This window comes from Caloenas nicobarica, chromosome 2 (genome assembly GCF_036013445.1).
Source record: "Caloenas nicobarica isolate bCalNic1 chromosome 2, bCalNic1.hap1, whole genome shotgun sequence".
NCBI lineage: Eukaryota > Metazoa > Chordata > Aves > Columbiformes > Columbidae > Caloenas > Caloenas nicobarica.
The window spans coordinates 130,975,576-130,989,926 of NC_088246.1; the positions used below are offsets into that span (position 1 = coordinate 130,975,576).

A 14,351-nucleotide genomic window follows, 5' to 3' on the forward strand; every position below is an offset into this window, starting at 1 on the left:
AACAGCATAGGAAGGACAGAGAAACAACTTTGAGTTGGAAAAGCTTTTAAAAGCACATGAAGTACCCAGCTGTGGCCTCCTTGATTTTAAGGACTTTACACACAATTTCCGTTCTTATAAATAAAAAGAGCTTTCTCCTAGCTCACTTCATTACAAGGGGAGCTGCAGAAATGCAGACCCACCTCAAAGGGTGGGAGTTCACCTCCATGATTTTTCCAGGCATGGTGGGGGCCTTGTGTGGGCTTGGCAGGGGCATTCGCTGCCTGTGCTGCCCATGCACCCACCCGCTGCCCAGGGCTTGGCCGGGGTGTGGGCAGCAGCTGCCCCCCAGACCCCGCCAGGAATTGCCCCTGTAGGTGCTTCTGCCAAGCAGCCACAGGACAGCTCACTCTCTCACCGTCAAATTTGGGCAAAACTTTCTTGGTCCAACCACTAAAGCCTTTCCATGGTAGCTTGACCCATATCATGGAACTCAATGGTAAATTCAGATTTTACTTTCCCTGGACATGCAGTAGGATTGCACTCGGAGACAGAGCAAGAAGACATGCTGTGTCACAAAGAGGATAAAAGAAAAAAAAAAAAAGATTAAAGGGCATTAAAAGTGTCCAGACATTTGAGAAATCATTATCTTATGATGTTTGATCTATCAGATTAAAAATTCAAAAATAAAAAGAGTAAAAATGAAATGAAGGAAAATGCTCAAGCTTCTTAATTCAATTTGTTATCCTAATTCTGTATCACTCTCTCTAAATCTAGAAGGAAAGGTTATTTTGAGCAATAATATTTATGGATTCTCTAACAAAATAATTTAATGAAAGAAATGGAGAAAATAACCTAAAATTCACTAAATGCATGGGATGCAGGAGGACCTCGGTTTCCAGCTGACTTGGAGAAGCTGTTCAAATGACCTTTGAAGATTTTAAAATCCTCCTGCCAGAGGAGTCCATTCCTCACCTTGCCCACACTGACAGGTTTGGCAGAGCAAGGAGGACTGAGCCACAAACAAGAAAAAGAGTGATTTGCTTCCTCCCTTTTTTTCCTATTACAAATTCTGCAATTCTGAAGAATGCTTTACCATTCATAAAGACTAATCTATACATTTTAAAATTTTGTTCAAGAATGCAGATACTCACAGTTTACCTTACACTGAAAACCATTACAGAATAAGATGTTTGCAAGCTCGGACAAAGGTCTGGAGGGAGTGTATCCAAACTAGCCTTCAGAAGATGTGCCAGCTACCTCCACAAGCTACAGTCCTCAGTTGGGGCATTTCCATACATATTGCTCTTCTGTCTCTGATTTTCTAGTGCAGACAGACTACCTGAACCGTGACTACTCTGTGATCCTACAACTACCCTCATTATGGTTCATGCTTACACAGCGTTTGGCAGAGAACTAACAGCTCTAATCTGGAAATTGTTTCATAGGGAATTTCCACACCCCACATTCTCTTTTTAAAAGAGCTTCTTATAGCACTGAATGACCGATTTCTCTTCTTATAACCATATTTTTATTTTAAAAGACAACAGAAAGTGTGAGTCTTCAAACGTAGTGACTGTTCAGTGCTGCTGTTCACATTACATTTTGCTAGAGCATATGTAAGCATGAAAGTGTTTTGCTACTGAAAGTCAATGTGAACTACACTTCTCTTTGCAATTTAAATGCAACACTATGTTCCTTAGAGCTTAAAAGAAATTTAAAAAAAACCCCAAAAACAAAACAACAAAAAGCCTAATGTTATATTTTAATAATTGAAGAAAACTCTGATCTTTGACTTTGTGATTGAAAACCTGCCTATTTCATTACAGTTGTAAAGAACAGAGTATTTCCAGCTTTAACTCCAAGATCACCAACACAAACTAAAATAATCTCATAACTACTCATATCCAACAAATCTTTCGAAGGGCTTAGGTGACGGCGAGCAAAATGAAAACCCCAGAAGGCGGCTGAGGAGAGGGACACCTGTGGGTGTACCCCTTCCCCGTCGGCGAGGCTTAGCACTCGCCTCGTTCCGCACAAGGTGCTGGGATGTGCGAAGAGGAGAGGGGAGAGCGAGCATCCTTCCTTGCCTCCCGCCTTTTCCCGAGCCCCCGGGGCTCCCGGCGGGGAGGCGGCCGCACCAGCGGGGCCGTGCCCGGGGCACCGGGCAGCGCGGGGTGCGGTGCGATCGCCGTCGGTTCCCCGGTATCTGCAGCCCTTCCCCGTCCGTCGGAGGAGGAGCTGCCCGCTCCTTGGTGGGGACCTGGACACCTCCCCTGACACTTGCCGTGCTCACAGCCGGCAGGCCCCAGGGGAAGAGGTGAAGGCAGACACGCTCATCACAGCACAGCTCCCGCTGATTTTTACCCTTTGCCACAAAAATAAAAAAGCAACGCGTTCAGCGGAGCCGACGCGGTAAGGCCCCCGCGGACGCGCCGCAGCGCCCGGCAACCCCCGGCCGGCACCAGGCGAGCCGAGCTCTGCCGCCCCTTCCCCTCCCACTCCCCCGGGACTCCCGCAGCCTCGCCCCTCCCTCCCCGCCGCAAGCCCCGCGGCGCTGCGCACCCGCGTCCCGCCCGTCCCCTGCCGCACCCACGTGTCCGGCACCCCGCGCCGCGCCGGCTCCGGGGGCGGCAGCCACGGCCCCGCCGCCCCAGCTCCCGGCCCCGCACGGCTCGGCACGGCGCAGCACAGCGCGCACTTACTCCGCGGGGCCTCCGGAGCGGCGGCGCGGGCCCGGCGGCTCCCTAGGCGCGGCGCCCGGCGGTAAGTTGCGAGGAACGCGGAGCCGCGTTGGGCAGAGAGGGGTTTCGGGGAGGCGGCGGCCAGGAAACTTCTCTGGAGCGGCTCGACCGCCCGCCTCCTCCTCCTGCCGCCGCCGCCGCGGCCGCCTCACCCGGCGGCAGCACCGCGCCTGCCCGGCCGCGCTCGCCAGAGCACACCGAGAGCGCCACTGGCCTTTCCCCCCGCCCGCCCCCTCCGTTTGTTGGGATTTTTTTGGTGGTTTTTTATTATTATTATTTTTTTTAAAACGGAAGGTATTATTAGAGAGGGGAAGGATGGGTCCTGGGGGATCCCGGCTTCCTGCAGTGCTGCAGGGTCGTAAGGGGTGGCTGCAGGTTTAAATACCCCCAAAGCTCGCTGGCAGCTCCGCCGCCTTCGTGGCAGCGCGGGGGCTGCCGGGCGGGTGGGTACCCGCAGCATCTCCGGGCCGCAGGGGCTTATCTGACACCTCTCTTCACCGCCCTGGGAAATCCATCGCTGCCCTAGATGGAGAAGGCAAAGAAAAGCATCAAAAGCAGCATGGGAGCACTGCTCTGGAAGACGCTGTGCTACACATGTGGCACCTGACCCCATGCACCTTGGTTTATCCCTAAAATCAGCGCCTGTGCACATCATACTTTCCTCATTACCTATGAAGAGAGAAAGCACGGGTCTGATTCCTTGTATCTTATACTTCAGCTACGAAGTCAGTGCAAAAGAGTGGTAGAACATTCTCTTTGACCATCCTGTGGGTATGAACTTAGACCCTGCATGAAACGTGAAGCACAGGCACCTGAGTCTAATGTAAATTAATGCCTTTCTCAATTTGGCTAGGTGGTTCACATGGAAGCAGCTCTGATGCTGATTTTTTTTTAACCTGTACTATAGAGATGAACGTTGCAGTCCAAGCCTCCTCCTGCCTTTCTACTTTCTTAAACCAGAAGGAGTGTTCCCCTAGACAAGCAAGACAGAAAAGTTGTGATTGCTTCAAGCTCTTCCATTTTTTTCAGACACTTCTTTGTCTTCAGTATGCAGTTGTCCACTATTTTCCTTTCCAGCTCTTCACAATCTGCCTGTATGCCAATGTCAGAAAACACAAAACATATCTCTACCTTTAGAGAAATTGAAATTATGTTCCCACAAGCATTTATGATCTTCCTTAACTTTAGGTACACAAACGATGCCATTTAAATCACTAGAATGTCTAGATGGTTGTCCTGAAGAACTCTAGTTGCTTGGAATCCATTCTTACTTTTTAACAATTTCAAGGGTTTTTTCCTCCACTTGTTTTTTCTTCAGTGTAACAGTCCTGCCGATTAAAGGATGAGGGTTAATTAAAATGTCAAGCATAGGGCCATGTACAAACATACTGACAAACTGAGTTGGAGTCCACATTCTTTTGAAGTTAAATTAATCAGTTAGGCCATATTTTGACTTACCCAATATGGGATATTTATAGGTATATTTTAAAAAAATCATTAAACTATTTCTAGTTCAACACAATTTGAAGGTATTAGCAGAGCTTACTCAATTCCTATTAAATTCAGTAGCCAAACTCACCTTGACCCATGACGATGGGATCATGCTAGGAACTTTTGTATCACCTTAACACATCTGAGGGGAGAATGTGATCTATGGGTTGTTAAAATTTTGGTCCACAGTTTATAAGAAAGACCGACCCAGAAGAGGTAAAGTCACAGGTCCACTTGCTCCCTTCTAGTGGAATATGAAATGGAGAAGAGCACTTGTGGATCTGTAAAAGTCTCTGGAAGCAAAGAGGAAAACAAGATCTCTGCAACATGCTTTCTCCTGGACTCAAGGAATAGACGTGTACAGCCTAAATGCTACATTATGCAAAGCAGTTTCTTCAGAAAGTCACAATCTTTGACTAATAGGTGTTCGACTACCCACTGTGATGAAGGTTTTCTTTAGAGTCAGGTGTAGAGCTAAACATATGTCCAAATTCTGTCATTTTTCACCTAAAAATCTTACCTGGTAAAAATTCAAATATTCTCATTTCCTAGGTATTTGCTAATTTTGAGCAAGTAGTATTAAAAAACCATACATATATCCAACATATTTAAGAAGATCTCTACCATAGCACATCTAGGACCCCAGGGATGCTCCTAGGTTTGTGTGGGATATCTCAGAATAAAATATGAAGGTCAGCTCCAGCATGAGGGTATATGTTGCAAAGATGTGTGAGAATGCTAGCAACACAGCCCCAAGAAGGACCATGCTTTCATGAGAGCTCTTAGCCTACTCACAGAGATGAAAAAGTGGAATTCTCTCCTGTAGGAAGCCCTTGACAGTATGGTGATGAGTTGTTTGGATTTTCTTAGTTTTGGCTTTGCAGTGTTTCTGTTCACTTTCCCCTTCTGCAGGTTTTTAAGTTGTTGATCTTGTGAAAAGAACCAAGTGAAGCCTGTATAATACTGAGGCAATGACTAAAATATCAACGTAATTACAATTCACAGTATTAGACCGAACTGTTTTAAATTATGTTTAAAATAGCACTCATATTGCCATTCTGCTTCCTAGTGTCCAGTCTCGCAAGTTGTCAAGCATCAGCTGTTGCCTCTGGAGTAAATGCAAGTTGTCAAAGTTCTTTCCCACTCCAAAAGCTGTCAGGTCACCTGCTGCCATTATCCCATTATCTACAGTAGAAACCTCCAAAATGTTAAGTGGCTTATATGACCTATAGTGTTATCTAAAGCCAATTTGAGTCTTCCTCAGATAGCTAATGAATTTCAGTGGGAGTAGTAGGAAAACATATTAGGACTGACAACTCAGAGCCCTGAAATTTGGAAGACCAGTGCCTTTGAGAACTGACAGTAGCTCCAAGGTAAATGTGTATTTTCTGTTAGTCTTTTATCTCTTCAAAACAAGCACCTTTCCAGATCTGAGAGCTCCTGGCAGGTATGATGAATGGCAAATCCTAATGAAGGCTATGGTTTGGCCAGAAGTGTTAGGACTTAGCACACTGTACAAATTCTCATCTGAAATAGGAGTATCAGGAGCCAATTTATTGAACATAATTTATTCCAGACACTCGCTGGAATAAACAGCATTCTGTAATCTCCTCAGATATTTTTGCCAGTAGGGAGCTGTCTTTACACTTCTTTCAACTAAGTTAGTGATCCAAATACAAAATTCATTCAAGAACACAGTGTGGTTTTACAGACTCAAGCATTTGAGTTCATTACCAGAGACATTGTTGCACCGTATCTCTATGTTTTTTTCCTTCTGTGTCAGGTCTACTGTAGCATGCTGCTTGCCTTGCACTTATGACTGAAAAAAAAACCAAACCAAAACAAAACAGCACGCAGTCTATACTTGGGTTTAATTTTATAAAAGCAACCCAAGCATGCATTCAGTTTCTAAAATAATTACTGTTTTATTTAAGTGAAGTTTCATACTAGGAAGGGAGTAACAAAAGACATTTTAAATGCTGTTGTCTCTAGTCCACTGCACGATATATGCAGCTGTGACAGACAAACTAGATGTTGCTCTGGCACAGGCATTATGAAGAAAAGCACTGCCATGAGTATAAACCTGACTTACCCATGCAAGGGAGGGCTAGTAAAATTGACCTTTTCAGTTCCACAGTTAGATACAGTCCTCAACTACACCTGAATGCAATTAAAAGCAAATTTTTTATTACTAGAAAAAATAGAAGATTCAAAGGTAGCATTTCCAGTAGTGGTTTCTAATGGAACCTGGAAACATTTCTGAGGCAGATGCTACTGGGATCCCGTACCAGCTGGCACCTATAATGCCGTGTTGGTGGGCCACATGTGACAACAGAGCTTCATTTACTGCTTTAGTAGATCTCATGAGAACACAAATAACACGCAGTCCACTCAAAAATTATTTAATCTTTTAACTCTTGGTTATGTTTGCTCTGATTCCCCCCCAAAAAACATTTTCTTCTCTAGTGCTTATGTCTTCAATACCTCTGATGTTTGTTGTTATCCTCTATGTGATATGCTGATTTAGAAAATAAAACTTTAAATATTTCTCTGCTACTGTGCTGCTCATTTCCCCCCTCATCCTATCCCTGATACTCCATTAGTTTCTCAATATCTTTTTGATAAGGAGTTGTCTAAAACTGATGAAGATGAAGTGGGGAAAGCAGCAACTTAACATTGTGCGGAGTGGATAAAAAGTTTGTCTTCCAGCTTCGTAATCTGATCATTGTGTCACTGCAGACAGAAACTTCCCACAGCTCCCCAGGTCAGTGGTAGAAATCCCTCTGACTTCCAATGAGTTTTAAGCACTTTTTTCAGTATATGTAAATTCATCTCTAATGCTTTCTAACACTGTACACACCTGTATTTATAAGTTTAATGAAAGTACTCACAGAGCTATTTATGAATACATGGATTTAAAGAAGTTTCCTCCATGAAATAACTGACTAAAACCAAATTATAAAGTAGATTATCAATTCAATCCGGGTTTTTTATTTTTAACTCTCTGGTATTTTTTATTATGCCTTTGTTCGTTAAGATGTTCAAACGGAATACTCCATGTCAAATAGAATAATATCCTTAGCTTTGGTCTCTCTACAGTTGTAGATGAGGTTCTTCAGCAGTAAAGGCCTGAAACCAGAAGCTCGTGTACATAACACAGGCTGAACCATTCAGAGTGACCATCCGCTTGTTTAAGGTCATATTCTGCAAACACGGACTTGTGCCTCGGTTTTGCATGAGGCCACTTGTGGAAGCCATTAAGCACAGAGACACTATTGCAAATTTAGAACTGCAGTTTATCAGATCTAGGAGTTTAATCAAAGGTGTCTTATATTGGGATCTTGGAAAACTTGTATATATTTAACATTCCTCATTTTCCTTAGTTTCCTTAGTTGTGGCTTGATTTAACTCCTAACAGTCCAAGAGGCTGGTCCATGTAATTTAACCATTTTGTTGATGATGTAAGTCTTGCTTATCTGTCTTTACTATATCCAGATGAAGATCAATGAAGAAAATTACTTGATATATTGGAGAAAATTGTGTTCGTAACAGGATGCTCAAATGCCTCCAAAGAAAATGTTAACTCGAAAGTAAAATATTTATTGTAACATGAAAAAATTTAAAAATAGTATTCCTTTAATGATCAAAATGATATTAGGCATTGCAACATATTTAAACAGGTTTAATAGGTTAAAAAAAAATCCTTAGATATCTGGGGGGAAATGCTGAATTCAAGACTACCTTCTCCTAGTTTTTTAGGCCTCTTCTGAGCACACGCCTGCAAACATTCCAGAAAGCAAATTTATTGTCAAAAAACTTAACGAAACGGCGAATTTTAAGTAAGTAGTATCCCACGATCCAATTTGATCGTGCAGACGTGCTAGGAACAAACCAGGGAAGAAGGAAAACAGGCGCCTGCTGGCTGCAGCAGCCCCGGTCGAGCCGCGCTCGCTCCCCGTCCCGCAGCCGCGCAGCCGCTTCCGCGGGCCCGGGGCTGCGCGGAGCCGGGGCTGCCACCTCCTTCTGCACAGCCCGCTCTCCTCTGTTTTGAACGCTCCCCTCACGGGCTGAGACCCTTCAGGTTTTTAAGCCCCTGTGGCACCGGTCCCACGGGGCCAAAGTGATGCTCCCAGGGACGTGACAGGGACTCCCGGGGCTCCACCGCCTCATCCCCTCGCAGCGAGGCGTCGGGGAAGCGGGCTGAGACAGGGGTGCAAACCCGAGTATACGCGCGAAATCGTGCCCACGGAAATCGTGCCTAGTGGAATCGTGCCCAGTGGAAACCCACCCTGGGCCGAGCCCCTTGTCTCGCAGAGGTGACCTCCTGTAGCACCTTGGGGGTGCTCCTTCAGCACTGCACTCAGTCGTTCCAGTGGTTTCCTATGGCCAAGAGGGAAAACTAGGAGATGACACAGGGAAAAAAAAACAACAAACCTATTCGGCTGAAGATCGAGTCACTGCTCCCGCTTAATAAGTTCCTCAACACGAGGAGCCGATGCGTTTCTGGTCCCTTTGGCTGTTTGCAGCGCTTGAGCGCAGCCATTGCCAATAGTCGCGTAAGGGCTTTGAAGTTATGGAAATCGCGTTCGCAGGCTTTAGTCAGTATTTTAATAGGTCTCATTCTGGCTCGTTTGCCAAAAGACGTAAGCAAGCCAAAAATTCAGCACTCTTCCGGGGTACCTACAAAGTTAGGTCCCTCCTCCGAGAGGGATTTCGAACCCCAGCCATTCTATGATTCTGTGTGAGGCCAAATGAGAAGAGACAAATGAGTGCATATGTTCAAAATTACATTTTCGACAGAAATTCAGACCTACTAGGTCGTGTTTAAACGCGAAGTAGGACAGGAGTTGGGGGGTGGGAGCTCAGTGTGCAGGAAACATCACTGGGAAACCTGGAATGTAACAGCAAGGATCAAAAGTTAATGGCCTATTTGATGTGAAAAGTGAGCTGGGGATGCCGGAGAGCGGGAGCGAAAAGAGCCGGCGAGACGTACGCAGGGCGCCCGCAGCGCGCCGCGCAGCCGGACGCCCCCAGGCCCGCGCAAATAGCTAAGCCAAAAATAGAGCGCAGGTAGGAGACTCTGTCGGTTCAGACTTTAATTCGGTGGATTTTCCTCCTGAGCGGGGTGGCAAGGTGGCTCAGCCGGCTCCGCGGGAGATGCTCTCCGCGGCTCTCCGCGCCAGGCATCGGCTGTCCCCTGCAAACCCGCGTACAGGCCCGCCACCGTCTGCCACGCAAAACCTGGAGAATCACCGCGGGCTCCCGCCTCCTCTTTGCCCGCAGCACCGGAGCGGGTCCCACAGGACCTGCAAGCGGTGCACTGCGCGGGGAGGCGCGGGGCGCTGCGCGGAACGCCCCAGGGCGCGCAAGGGCTGCGCGGCCCCGGTCATGCAGCGAGGGCTGCTGTTGATCCTGCCCGCAGCCCCCCGGCGCTCCCACCGCCTGCGGCAGCCGCTGCCAGCCCTGGGAAAAACGGAGGGTCTGCGCCTACCTTAGACTGACAGGGAAATGCTCAGGAGGAGACCGACTGCTCCTCTGCAGTGGCAGGCCCCGGTAGTGGCTCGTTAAAATTACTGACCGTCCTCACGCACCGTATCAATTGCCGATGAAGCTAGGAAAAAGTGCTAGCCGCTAGTACAATCAAAATATTTCAGCCATGCCAACGTGTTTACTAATATTTTTCTAAAAATAACGCTCTCCCTCGTACTACTTTATTCCTCCTTCTTTAGCATACGTTTTGAATTAAAACTGTTGACAAGATTGTAACGAAAATACTGATTGATGTAAACATGGCCTGAAACAAATCCACACCTGACAATGGTTCTCTGACAATGCTGATTAAAGGCAACCCCCGCCTTCTCCCAACCCTGGCCAGGATCTCCAGCTTCCAGAGAAACTGTGCCCAGGGAGATGCGCAGAAACACGGGGTTTGAGGCTCCCCATGTACTTTTGCAGAGGCACTGAGAGGAGTACATTGAATGCAGGCCATTTTCTCTCGCCTTGGTCTCATCCCAACCCCCAGATATATTCAACTGTTGAGAGAAGTCTGAAGTCAGCCCACTGCCAGCGCTAGAACGAAAAGGCAAAGGGAAGCCAAAAATGCCTGTGGTCTCCGTAAACTACGTTAAATCACGCGGGGAGAGGGGGTATATTTAGGTGGATAATGAGCGTAAAACGGTAGATAAAAATCAGTTGCTACGGACTGTCTAGGATTTCGTGTGTTTTTATTAATTTTCATAGGAGATTTGAAGATTTACGTGAGCTCCCCGTTACAAGCGGAGCCCACCCTCCGGATGGAGACCCCTCGGCTGCTGGCGGCCCGGCGGGAAGAGCTGCAGGAGACATTTGCAGCTTCCCTGCCCATCGCAGCGCCTCCCCCGCCTGGCTCCGCTCCGCGCCCTACCTGGGGCCGGACCAAGCCCGCCCCGGCCCTGGTGCTTTGCATAAGCGGATTTCGCTGTGAGTGGAGTCCAGGGGAGCCTTAGCCGAGGGGTGGGGTGGGGGGAGAGGACCGGAGGTCTCACTAAAGCCCTTACTCGGGCCCTGGTGTCTTGGCTGCAGGTCACATCTGCAGGGGCACCAGGGAGGTTTGGCCTCTGCGGGTCTCAGTCTGAAGAGGCGCAAGACGGCCGGAGGACGCTGCCGCCTTCGTGCAGCAGTTCGGTCCCGGTGTCTGGCTGGGCAGGACAGGCACAGCGCACGTCCTAATACTGAGCAGCTGCTCCTGCAGCCTTCCCGTCTCCTAGTTCACCGCTGCCACCTCCTCTCCGCGTCCCGTTCCTCTCCGCTCCTCCTTTCCCCACTAAGGGCGCAAGCACCAGCGGTGGCACCAGCGGGAGCCACCGGGGCCGGGTAAACAAGGAAGTCCCTCCCGATCCCCAGGCAGATCTCCCCGATCCGAGGGGGTGGCGGCCGATGCAGGAGCACAGCACGGAGCGGGAAGGTGGCCGCTGTCCTTTCCGCGGGACGCGGCGGGGACCTCCAGGGCCCTCCCGCATCTCCGAGGGGAGAAAGGGATCCCGCATCATGCGGGCTTCCCACTGGGATTTGTATTCTCTCTTTCTAGTAGCAACAGCTTGCAGGTTTTGAAAAAATATTTTATTTTCGATTAAATCACCGTAACTGGAAAGATGTGCCTGTAGAGCAGGGGAAGGCGCTGAAAAGCCGTGTTCACACAGGCGGGATTTCCAGTGGGACTCATTCCCACAACGGCGTTATCCTACATTGCGAACCCAAACTTTAAATCCCCCAGCGACCGCATCACTGACACCTGACAACCTCAAATGCCCTTCTCCGAGGGACCGTAGGGCTCCCCCTCGGCTCGCAGCCCCTTTGCACCCAGGCGCTCTGCTGCAAGCAACGCCTGGCGGGGCTGCGCGGAGCCGGCTGCGCAGGGGGATCCGGCGGGGAGAGCAGGTGCTACCGTCGTGCCTCTGCGGGCTTCACCGACAGTGTTTATTCTCTTTCTCTCTCTCTCTTTCTTTTTTTTTTTTTTTATTTTTTCCCTGGTTTAACAGATTCCCGTGCAGGGCAGACAGCGGTGCTGCGCCTCAAGCTTTGCCCCACGCCCAGACTTCAGCTGCGTGCTGGTCGCAGCCTGAGTTCGTCTGCTCTCATTTCTGTGCCGATTCTTCCTTATATTCCATTTTTTTCCCCCCACTGGAATATGTACACATAGATGTACAGGGTTGTTTGCAGGTGGCCAATGACTAGAACTACAAACTGGTTAGCCTCCTTTGTTTGGCGAAACGGCTCCCCATTAGCTGGGTTAGCGTCACGGCGCACGTCATCAGTCCAAATCGCAGTATTCTGACTGTCTTAGCTGTCCTGCGCTTCTCCTCGCCTTGCTCTCAGCCGCCAGCAACCAGAAAGTTATCCCGAGAGAACTGGCAGCACACCGAATTGTTTCATATCGTGTTGATATTCAGTGTCACGCCACTGGCTGGGTGGTGGAAATACCTGCTAGATTAACAAATCGAGGTTTGGATTCAAACCTGCCCTCCTAAAACGACACGGCACACGTGGCCCGGGTGGCTCCTGGGCTGCCATTCGCCTTCATTGCTTTGTAGCAACTAACAGTAGTATGAATTCTAATAGCAGTCCTGCTTTCTTTCCTGCGTACGTTGCTTTCTATTGCACACTGCTCAGTACAAAGGAGAAATAGAAAAAATGCTTTCTGTATCTGGCTGTAGGAACGGTATCAAATTTGGGGCAGGGGCAAACGGGAGTTTTCCTTGCCAGGCATTCGGAAGCGTGCAAACCGAAAACAAACAGACCCCACCGTCAAAAAAACACCAGCAATACTGAACCCCAGATATCAATAAAACTTCAAAACTAAAACTGAACCAAACCAAATCAGCAGCAAACAAAAACAACAAAAAAACCCAAACACCCACAAAACCACAAAAAACCCGCCCAAACCAAACAAAAACCCGACAAAATACCCAAACAAAACCAAACAATCTAAAAACCGAAACCGAACCAAAAAAAACCAAGCCACACAATATAATTTAAGACCTAACTGGAACACAGAAGCACTGCTACTGCACACAGAAAGCAGAACGATCCTTGTCTCCTAGCCACCGACAAACTTCGTATAAGAGCGGGGGGAGGGAATCGTGCCAAAAATATGCTCGTCTGACACACTTCGGCACTGCTATGGCTGACTCCTCAGGTCCCGGCTGCTCGAGGTGACAAATATCCATCTCGAACTGGTCAAACGACACTCTTTAATATCCCAGATATGCAGGTAAATCTGTAGAACATTTAATCGCTTAAGCGACAGATTTCTCCCTTCCCGACTCCGGTCTGACACCCACGAGTGAATTGAGTGTGTGCGTGCGTGTGCACCCCAGAATAGGACAGCGTGGAAAATGCATTATTTCCTGAAATAATAAACAATCAGCTTGTTCAAATAATCCGGCTTTTGCAGTGTTTTGTGTGTGGAGGAGTGCTTACCTCAAGTCTACTCAGGTTTCCCAAGCACAAGAAGTCTGTAAACATTGCAAATCATCTAGGAGAAGTGCTGGGTTGAATTCTACAAATCTAGAAACAGACACGTACTGCTTTTTTTTAAAGAAAAAAATAGATTATCGGGGTACTCTGTTAAAGTAAAAAATATAGTGAAGGGGAAAATAAAGGAAAAGAAACTGAAACGGTATTGGAAAAGTCTTGGCTCTGGTAAGCAAGGAAACACTCTGTCTTCTTCCGGCGTCATTTGATGAGACCATAAAGAGACACGTATTGTGCATTTTCTCAGTTTTTCAATATCCCACACACGTATAACACTGGCAACTTTTGACAGCTATTGCTGGGGCTCGAATTGGTTTCCCTCAAGTGAAGAAATGCATCTTTAAGTGGGAAATCTGCCATTGGCTAACCACAGTCAGAGACGTCTGCTGGGATAAAAAACATTGTTAATTCCTTCAAGCTCCATCTGTGGAAATGATAAAGTGCAGCCATAATGGAAGACTGCAAGGTTAAATTAATTAAGTTCCTCCATTATGCTGCAGTCTTCTGAAGATGATTGCTATTTCCCTCTTAAATGTCATTATTCCTAGATCTATCTAGCAGCTGATGCAATTAAAGTGAACATAATGTAAATTTAACAACACAAATAACACTTTCCTCCACGTATGTTTGAATGCGGCATGCAAAGGCTATATCGCAAGCTTCCACTTTCTCCCGTAAACATCTGATGTAACCTTAAAAAAAATTCGAACAAACCAGTGGGTATTTGGATACTTCTGCGAAATTTTGGATCAATACTTTTGTTTCATGTTTTCATGTTCTCAGTAATGTTAAGGGATCCAGTTACAAACTCTTGCCAGTAAGAAAGAAAATATGCCCCGCTGTGCACCCTCCTAAACACTTCTAAGAAATAGTGTTTTCTTTTCATTTGGAATGACAATTTTGTTTGTCTGCTCTGCCCCGGCGAGCGAGACTATAGATTATTAGTAGAAACATTTAATTCCGCACCATAATGCAGGCGGCTGCGTCCAGGGCCGACACACGACCCCCGGCGTGGCAGTGCCGAGCGGGGGCACCCGGGGGGGACACCGGGGGGGGGCACCCGCGGCCGGACCCCACGGGGGCCGGGGCGCTGCCTCCCTCCTCCGAGAGCCTCGACCGCTCAGC

General features: G+C 47.7%; 1 protein-coding gene across 14 annotated transcripts in view; it reads right to left on the bottom strand.

Moving 5' to 3' along the window:
• Positions 1-13,251, bottom strand: part of EYA1 (EYA transcriptional coactivator and phosphatase 1) — a 178,819-nt gene extending 165,568 nt beyond the window's left edge. For 13 of the 14 annotated variants that reach the window (XM_065627190.1, XM_065627189.1, XM_065627187.1 and 10 more), the window contains exon 1: positions 2,685-2,865. The gene's annotated coding sequence lies outside the window, so the exon portion shown is untranslated. Of the gene's footprint in view, positions 1-2,684; positions 2,866-13,172 lie in introns of those variants that run through there. The other variant, XM_065627176.1, reaches the window with a different exon arrangement.
• Positions 13,252-14,351: the final 1,100 nt, after the last annotated feature.